The sequence below is a fragment of the Rattus norvegicus genome, chromosome 5 (assembly GCF_021556685.1).
Source record: "Rattus norvegicus strain SHRSP/BbbUtx chromosome 5, alternate assembly SHRSP_T2T, whole genome shotgun sequence".
NCBI lineage: Eukaryota > Metazoa > Chordata > Mammalia > Rodentia > Muridae > Rattus > Rattus norvegicus.
The window spans coordinates 29,401,572-29,411,639 of NC_141538.1; the positions used below are offsets into that span (position 1 = coordinate 29,401,572).

Sequence of the window (10,068 nt, forward strand, 5' to 3'; positions counted from 1 at the left end):
GGTGCCTAATTTTAGAGTAGTCGTGAAGATTACTTGAGCTAAGACCCATAGAATGCTGAGAATAGTGGCTGGCACCCAGTAGCTGGGCAAGTAGATTCCCAGCCTAAGTTATCTACACTTCTACTCGCATTATTTTCAGAGAAACACAGACTACTAGGTCTTATCTAGTGTAATCTTGCTGGCACTAAAGTTTTAATAATTATGTTTTCTATCTTGGATGCTATTAAAAGGAGTTTCACCTGGAGACAGTGGCTCAGAGGCTGTTCTTGCAGAAGACCCGGTTCAGTTCCCAGCATGCACGCTGGGTGCTCACACTCACTGGGACTCAACAGTGAATGAGTTTTGAGAGCTCAAGAAGGAATAAGAATCCTTCCACCTTAATCCATATGTCCTCCTGCTGGGCCATGCTTCCAGGCACAACACTAATGTGTTTGTTTGCCTGCTTGTTTGTTCGTTTAGGGTTTTTGGTGTGTGTGTGTGTGTGTCTCAAAACAACATATATATGGTGTTCACTTGTGATTTATTCTGTAGAACAGGCTGGCCCCAACCCTGTGGCCATCCTTTCTGCCTCTGCCTCTCAAGTACTGGGATTCTACACCTATGCCACATGTCTGGCTGTTTTTAAAAGTAACTGTTTGGGGCTGGAGAAATGACTCAGCAATCAAGAGCCTTTGCCGCTTGATCGTGAAGGTCTGTTATCAGTTCGAATCCCAGGCCCCATGTCGATGGCTCACAATTATCTCCTGTAACTCCAGCTCCAAGAGACCTCATGCCCTCTCCTGGCCTCCCAGGGCATCTGTGTGTATGTGCGAGTACACCTCCAGACACACAAAGAAGATACGAATAGATCGTTGGTTTTTTATTTTTAGTAACTAACTGCTTTGAAAGGCTCATGGCTCCCTTACCCTACTTATTGATCACTTGTCACTTCACTGCGTGTTCTGCTTTATGACCATTTACCAAGCCTTTTCCAATGCAGTCTTGAGTGAAGAGTTTCCACTACTTAAACAGTTCCCAATACCCCAGTGGCTTTCCCTCTCATTTTCATTTGTTGGTTGGTTGGTTTGTTTATTGGCAGGTCGGTGGACCCTGGAGATTGGACCCAAGGCTTTATATAATCTAGGCCAGCAACGGTCCCGCTACTGAGCAACCTCTGTGGCATTTAGCTATTAAAATTCAGGCGGAGCGAATCTCTTTCCCTTGGTCAGGAAGTTAGGAGGAATTCAGTTACAAATTAGTACTTGTTCTGTTTTGTTCTACTTTTATTAACCATTTAAACTTGGATCGGTGCCCACGGAAATGCCTTTGGATACAACCCAAGTCACGACAGGACCCCTTGTCATCGGACCTCATCACAATGCTTACGAAGCTGGAACGAGATCTTGTGCTTAGGTTAGCATGTCCCTGTCAGAAACACACTCCCCCTATTAAAACTCCGTCTAGAAAACAGGCAAATAATGGATGCTAAGATAATGAAATAATAAAAATTCGGATGCAAACAGACAGAAAACCAGCTGAGTTGTGACTGTGTTCTTTCTCGTCTGCCATGGTCAGTCACAGTGGAGTATGAAAAGGTCTGTGCTTTTTAACTGGCACCCTCACTGGGGCTGACGACAGCATGGCTTCCTGCTTGCACTCAGAATGGAGGGAACGGCAGGGTTTCTCCAAGGTCACACAGCCCCTGGATTTTATGCACGAATCTTAGCTCAAGGCTCACAGATGGAAAAATCAACATGTTAAGAAAATTCATCTTAGCTAGGTATGATGGGACATACCTGAAATGCCCATAACTTGGAGGTGGAGGCAGGAGGATTGCAGTTTGAGGTCATCCTTGCTTGCCACAAGCTGGTGTTCAGCCAGACTACATGAGACTCTGTCTCAGAACAAACTGACCACAAAGCCCCCAAAGCCCTCACCTTTCCTGCACTTACTTCTCACTATACATCTATCTGGGAACTTTTGAAGAACCCCACCCTTCTTGTTGTTTCCGCTGTTGCTTTTGGAGGCAGGGCTCTGTTATGTAACTTTGACTGTTCCGTAACTCATTCTGTAGACCAGGCTAGCCTCAGACTCACAGAGATCCACCTGCCTCAGCCTCTGGGGTGCACAACTGCATTGGGGTGGTTCAGCAGGTAAAGAACTTGCCACTGAGGGGGCAGGCGCCATGTGGCAGGGTTGGGAGGGCACAGCCAGCACCGTTGAGTTTCACCCTGAATGTAAGACCGACAGATGCAGCCTACAACCTGAGTTCAGCACGAGCCTGGGCATTGCTCTCAGGAACAAGAAAGCAAGCAGCTCCGGCAGAGTGGTGTCCACAGATGACTACGGTAGGATGGGCCAAGCAGGCACATCAGGATCAGCGTGGCAACAGGGTCTCTGATCTTTGTAAATTAAGTCCTAGAAAAAAAGGTTAATATTTTGTTGTTTAATTCAAGTGTCTCTGCATTTCCTAGTTTGCCTCACGTAGCCCAGACTTAGGATTAGAGAAGGCCACAAACCCAGAAAGGCTACTCATGGGCCAAGCAGAGCTGCACACACTTGCAGTCCCAGGACCCAGAGGTTGGAGGATTACAAATTTGAGGCCAACCTGGTCTACACAGTGAGACCTTGTTCTTTCTTTGTCCCCAAATGGTTTGTGTGCTAAGAGCACGGTCGTCAGTGTGGCGGTGTTGTAACTCACAGCCCAGCTAACCTATGTGGAACCGGGACATGTCAACAAACTAGGAAAACCCAGGCAATAGAAACAAGTCAAGATGACTGAGAGCTGACTGTGTTCTCGCATTCATGATTCTCAGTGATTCCCCAAGACTTGCCGTCTACACTCTACCTTTCCTCTGCTGCCTCCACCCTGTTTGAAGAGACTGAGAAAGTGAGAAAACTCTTTAGAGCACGGGAGAGTCAGGCCAGCCTGAGTTTCTCTCGTGTGGAGCGGCTGGAATCTCAGCCTCAAGAAGCAGAGCCAGTGAAAGGGCCAGAAGTTCAAGGTCATCCTCAGCTACAGAGTGAGAAGTTCAAGGTCATCCTCAGCTACAGAGTGAGAAGTTCAAGGTCATCCTCAGCTACAGAGTGAGAAGTTCAAGGTCATCCTCAGCTACAGAGTGAGAAGTTCAAGGTCATCCTCAGCTACAGAGTGAGTTCAAGGCCAGCCTGGGCTACACGGGACTCTGTGAATAGATAGACAGATGGACAGACGGACGGGCAGATGGATGGATGGATGGATATATCAATCGATCGTGACAGAGTGACCACTTCTCCTTAAAACTGCAAGTATGTTCTGAGAAAAACCTTTCATTAAACTGTGATCTCCTCCAGTTCATATTAAATACTCTCCTGATTCAAACCCACATGGGAAATGAATAGACACTGAGGGTCCCATGCATCCCCAGGAAGAAGAAACCCTCCTCTGGGCGGCCTACTGTGGCTCTGCAGTGTACACCATGCCTCAGACCAATTCCTTGTGGGTCTAATTCGAAGAAAACCCCCCAAATATGGGTATTACAAAATGTGAGAGGGTTATTTTTCATATCAAAACATCCTGTATATAATGAAATATGAGGAGTTTGGTGATGGCTATTCTTGGATGTCAATTTGATTAACATTTGGAATTAAGTGAAATCCCCAAATTAAGGGCACACCTGTCGGGGATTTCTGCTTAACCGGAAGTGGGAAGATCTACTTCTAATCCAGATTTAGAGGTAGGAAGACTCACCTTTAATCCAGATATTTACTTTGGATCTAACCTGGAAGCCCATATAGGAACATGCAAGAAAGCTCCTTGCCTGCTTGCTCTCTCCTTGCTCAGAAGTCCATCCCCCCACCAGCGTCACAGTCTACTCCTTCAGGATTCCAGCGCATACTGAAGGCTGCCTGAGACATCCAGCCTCAGGGACTGAGCAACCACAGCCAGCCATTGTTGGATTAGCTGAACCACAGACTGTAAGTCATTCTTATAAATCCCCTTTCTATATATACATGCATACATACATACATGCATGCATGCATCCTATGAGTTCTGTTACTCTAGAGAACCCTGAGTAATACAATTTCCCTCTTTAAAAATGTCTACACCAGGGGTTGGGGATTTAGCTCAGTGTAGAGCGCTTGCCTAGCAAGCACAAGGCCCTGGGTTCGGTCCCCAGCTCCGAAAAAAAGAAAAGGAAAAAAAATGTCTACACCAGCTGAGCTGTGGGGGCTCACACCTTCAGTCTCAGCACTTGAGAGACAGAGGCAGGTGGATCTTTGAGTTTGAGGCCAGCCTGATCTACAGAGAGAATTCCAGGACAGCCAAGGCTACACAGGGAAACCTTGTCAAAACACAAACGAAAAACAAACCCCCAAAAACAAAATCGGTTTTTTTTTTTTTTTTTTTTTTTGGTTCTTTTTTTCGGAGCTGGGGACCGAACCCAGGGCCTTGCGCTTCCTAGGTAAGCGCTCTACCACTGAGCTAAATCCCCAGCCCCTACAAAATCGGTTTTTATAGCTTATTATTAGCATATGTGTGCATGATGAGGGGGACTAGAAGCATGGTGCACACACGAAGGTCAAAGGATAGCTTTGGGAGTCAGTCGGTTTTCAGGGACAGGACTCTGGTCACCAGACTTGTATGGCAAGTGCCTTCACAGGTGCTAACCACCTCACCCCCGAAAGTGGTTTCCACACTGTATTAGTAGCCTACAGTACAGACTAAAACATGTTAAAATACAACAGGAAGCCAGTCCGTGGAAGCACATTCCTTTAACTCCAGCATTGGGTCAGCAGAGGCAGGTGGATCTCCGTGAGTTCAAGGCCAGTCTGGTCTACAGAGCAAGTTCCAGGACAGCCAGGGCTACACAGAGAAACCCTAAGTTGAAAAAAACAAAAACAAAACAAAATACAGTTGAAAAATTTTAAAGCTTTTGCCTGCCTGTAGTAGCATTTCCCCCTTCACCCATGTTTCATATTCATTTTTAATTATGTGTGTATCTGTGGACATGAGTGCAGGAATCCTTGGGGCTGGAGTCACAGTGTTTTTGAGGTAACCCTGCACAGTGCTGGGACCCCAACTCTGGTCCTCTGCGCAAGCAGTTCCTGCTCTTTATCCCTGGGCCTTCTCTCTCTCCATCTTTCCCCTCATCCTTGTTTGTTTTGCTATTTTTTTCCCCCAAGACAGGGTCTCAATATATAGCTGTCCTGAAACTATGTAGGCAAGGCTGGCTTCAAACTCACAGAGCTCTGCCAACCTCTGCCTTCAAAGTGCTGGGGTTTAAGGTGTGTCCTACCACACCTGGCTCTCCTCCACAGTTGTTGGTTGGTTGTTTGGTTGGATTTAAGACAAGGTGTCTTCCCTCTCTACCTTTGGTAGTGCTGGGATCACAGACACGTGGCACAGCGCCTAGCTGGATACCATTTTTAATGTCCCATGTATGTTGAGAAAAGAATCGGGAAGACTTAATACATTTAATGGTGGTTGTCTCTTACTTATACAGTGTTTGACTTAGGAGCAGCGCTTTGGAGATCCTGTGGATCTGTGTCTTGCTTCAACAGTGTTTGGACAGAATAGACGTGGGAATTCCCACTTCCAGTTGCCTTCCAAGTCTCTCCAGTCGCAGCCTTCGGTTCCTAGGACCAGCCAGCACTGTCGCAGTTAGCCCCATACTCGGAACAGCCATGACCTCTCAGATTCGTGAGAATTATTCCAGCAATGTGGAAGCTGCCGTGAGCCGCCTGGTCAACTTGCACCGACTTCCTACACCTACCTCTCTCTGGGCTTCTTTTTTGATCAGGTTGACATGGCTCTGCAGGGTGTAGGCCACTTCTTTCGAGGAATTGGCCAAAGAGAAGCAAGCATGCCCTCAAGTTGCAGAACAATCTCGGGGGCCTTGCACGCTTCCAGGAAGTGCAGAAGCCATCACAAGATGAGTGGGGTAAAACCCCGGAGGCCATGGAAGCTGCCTTGGCCCTGGAGAACAACCTGAAACTGGCCCTCTTGGATCTGCACGCCGTGGGTTCTGCCCTCACAGACCCTCATCTCTGTGACTTCTTGGAAAGCCACTTTCTGGGTAAGGAGGTGAAGCTCATCAAGAAGATGGGCAACCACGTGACCAAGTTCCGTAGGGTGGCAGGGCCACAAGCAGCGCAGACTGGCGTGGCCCAGGCATCTCTGGGCCAGTATCTGTTTGAGCGCCTCCCTCTCAAGATGACTGGGCCTCTGCGCCTTCCAACGGGCTCCCTCCTCTGCTCTGCACCGGCCGCCTCAGCACCTCCACCTGGATGATCCTCCAAAGCCACTAGGCAGCTCTCCCAGGTCTTGGACCAGGTAAAAGTAAAGCTTTTTGAAACAGGAAAAAAAAAAGGTTGATTTAAAAATAATTATCCTTGGGCTGGAGAGATGGCTCAGTGGTTAAGAGCACCGACTGCTCTTCCAAAGGTCCTGAGTTCAAATCCCAGCAACCACATGGTGGCTCACAGCCATCTGTAATGCGATCCGATGCCCTCTTCTGATGTGTCTGAAGAGATTGACAGTGTACTCACATACATAAAATAAATAAATCTTAAAAAAATAATTATCCTCTACTGTGTTTATTTGGCCCCGATATTTCTGTAATGAATATAAGTAGGCTGTGTAAAAACAACATATATTCAGTGTTTCAAAATAACCTAGGAAAGCAGGATTCAGATGGATCTATTTCCAGCCACACACAGCTTACAAGTGAGGGATGGCAGTAGCATCCTCCTGCTAAGTAAGGAGACTGCAGTACGTTTGGAATTAGTATCACACAGACAACTGCCCCAAGAAGCAAACAGAGTTTACTGGAACACTTTCTGAATCATTAACATGGAGTTCCTAAGGAACCCCGTCCTACCCATAAGAGGGACTTCAAGACTTATAAAGTTCTCAAATTTGGTCCTTGAGAAATTCCTGATGTTGGCCTGTGCTGAAACACACAGGACATTATTATATAACTGAGCAGCCGGGAGAGGGATCAGGATTAAAAATAAAATAGAAAACAGCGAAGCCAGGCGGGGCTGTTTAATGAGGAAAGGGTGACTCAAAGGCAAACAGTGTTTGTGCAGGAGAACAAAATGTCAGCCTACAGGCTCATCAAATAACAAGGACTTTCAAGCTTTGAGTCAAAGGCATTGTTTATCCAAGGACCGCTTACACCAAGAACAATGTAAACATTACTCACGAATGCATATACAAAATATATGTCCTAAAATTTAGCTAAACACCTTATTGCGTCCCCTGACTGACTTATCGTCTTTCCTCTCAGCGTGCGTTCTGATTGTAGCCAACCATCTAGATTCTTGACAGCTTCACTCAGCTGTCACGCTGCTGTTTGTGTATGGTACATGTGTGCACATATGTGCGTGGGACTGTGTGGGGCTGCATGTGTGTGGTCACAGGTCAACTTGTAGGAGTCATCCTGTCCTTCCATCAGGGGTTCTAACATTGAACCCTAGTGGCTCTGCTGGAACTGTGAGCACATTTACCCTGAATAAAAAGTGACCTCTGCCCTGTCACGTTCACCTGTCGATTAGTCACACATGAATCACCTCTGTCCACTACCATCCTACTGCTTGAAGGGACCTTCATAAAATTCTCTACTTCATTTTATGTGTACGATGGCTTTGCCTGCATGTACGCATGTGCACCACAGTGCCTGGTTCCTTCAGAGGTCAGAAGAGGCCATCGGATCACCTGTAACTAGGTCAGCGTGGTTGTGAGTCATGTGGTGCTGGGAACTGAACACAGGTCCTCTGTAAGGCAGCCCCATCGTTTTTAAGAAGTATCGTTTATTACACAGTAATTTCCACTGAAAGACCCCAGCCTAATAGCAGTAATGGAAAGACCCCAGCCTAGCAGTAGTAATGCCATTTTACAAGGCTATATTTAGGAAGACTGGTTCAGGGAAAGGAGTACACAGCAGCTGCCACACAGGATATGTGTGGAGAGCCTGGCGACAGGATGATTGTGGTTGAGCGCCTGACAATGAAAAAGAAATGTAAAAAGCCCCGGGAGAGGTCCCACACCCTGGTGGGAGGCCGAGTCAGCCGTTAAGTTCCAAGAAGACACTATAGAGAACTTGCCCCCGGGCTGACCCCTGTAACCATGCATCTGCTTCTGTATGCTTGCTTCTGCTTCCCAGAACCCTATAAAAAGCCCATCCCTGGTTCTGCTAGGCGCACCAGTCTTCCGAATTGACTGAGACGCCCACAGATATCTGTGTATCTTGATCAATAAAAATCCTCTTGCTGATTGCAGCCTGTGGACTCGGACTGGTCATTGGGCTCGAAGATCTCCCTCCTGAGGGAAGATTCTCTCTGAGGGTCTTTCACCACCATAAGGGAAAGCAGGTGATTGGCTAGTCTGCCCTCTTTCTGACCCATTTTGGCCAATCCCAATTCTCTGTGTGACTTCTTGCTCAGTCTTGTTATGGAAACAGGATTACTTTTAGTAACTGTCTGCATAGTGCTTACAAGTCTGAGGATCTTCCTGGTCAAGTCATCAATTAGGGTAGTGTCTTTAAAGAAATTAAATTTGTACCAACCAAAACAGCTCAAACCCAAAGGCACCTGGAGGTTTGTGGAAATGGGTAAAACCAAGCCCAGTTCTCTGATCTTAATTCAAAATGTTCCACTAGGCCAGAGGACACGGACATCTGTAGTCACAAACTTTCCTTTACGAGTTGGCCCACCTTTCTTTACTTTTATTTTTGGAGTTTTTGAGACATGGTCTCATCTAGGCCAGCTGGCCTTAAACTCACTGAGCCACTAAGGACCCGGTGGTCCAGCCGAGTGTCTGGACTCTTTGTAGGACCCTCAAGCAGGAGTCAAGATCTTTAGCCGTTGATTGCAGCCAAGTTTATCTCCAAACACTGGCCATAATGCTAACAAAGACTCGGGAACTCTTCAACCCAGGCTCCTTCAGAATCCCAAGAAGTGAGTCCCGATTCCAAGCACTTGCCTCTGAGGACCAGCTAGAAGACTCCCTGGAGACGGCTAAGAGGATGTCCCTGCAGCACCAGTATCAACCAAATATTTGCTGGCACAAGCACACTGCACATTCACTCACCCATGCAATGGCTCCTACTGGCTGTCAATCAGAAGGCGTCCTGGGCACTGGGAAGGCTAAGAGGAGGCAAGCTGTCTAGCCTTGGCCTCCAACTATTACGGAAATGGGAGTGGGGGAGCAGCAGGAGCTGGGTAAAAGCAGGACCTGCCGCAAACCTGCTCCCAAGACTGTCTCACTCACAGTCTAAACCTGCTAGAGTGCAGCCATGTGGAGACGTTTAATCTGTGCGGCTAGTAAGTATTTTATAATCTAACATTTAGCCACTTGGCTCCTGGAACTTTGAAGGCAGAGGAAAGCAGATCTCTGAGTTCGAGGCCAGCCTGATCTACAGAGCAAGTTCCAGGGCAGCCAAGGCTACACAGAGAAACCCTGTCTCAGAAAAAAACAAAACAAGCAAATAAATAAATAAATATCAGAAATGCACATTTCCTGCCAAGGGTGTGGTACACACCTTTAATCCCTGTACTCAGGAAGCAGAGGCTCTAAAAGTTCAAGGCCAGCCTAGTCTGAGGCAAGTTCTAGGGTAGCCATCTGAGGCAAACAAACAAAAAAAACCAACAACAAAATGCACAACCTCTGGATGGCCACTCACTGCAATACTGTTAGTATAATTTATACGAAGGCAGAGTTTTGCCAACATAATTTTATTCATGGCCATGGTGATGTGGAATGACTGAGGCTGTGAGGTCAGTTAGCTGGGCTGAGTAAGAAACTGAAAGCTTCCAGACGACCCAGAAATGAAGTTAAATAAGGCTGCGACTGTGATGAGCAGCTGCTTAATCTTAAACCCAGGGTTTTCCATCACTTTGGGTAAAGTTTTGGTTAGAAAGACTAGCATTAGGGTTACATGGCCCTCAACAAACCACTTAGATTTAAAGTTCATTTTTTTTTGGTTCTTTTTTTCGGAGCTGGGGACCGAACCCAGGGCCTTGCGTTTCCTAGGCAAGTGCTCTACCACTGAGCTAAATTCCCAACCCCTAAAGTTCATTTTCATTCCCTAAAGTACATTTGCA

The 10,068-nt window shown here is 46.9% G+C and overlaps 1 pseudogene; it reads left to right on the forward strand.

The window, feature by feature from the left end:
- The first annotated feature begins 5,581 nt into the window (after positions 1-5,581).
- Positions 5,582-6,289, forward strand: LOC108351119 (ferritin light chain 1 pseudogene; annotated as a pseudogene).
- Positions 6,290-10,068: the final 3,779 nt, after the last annotated feature.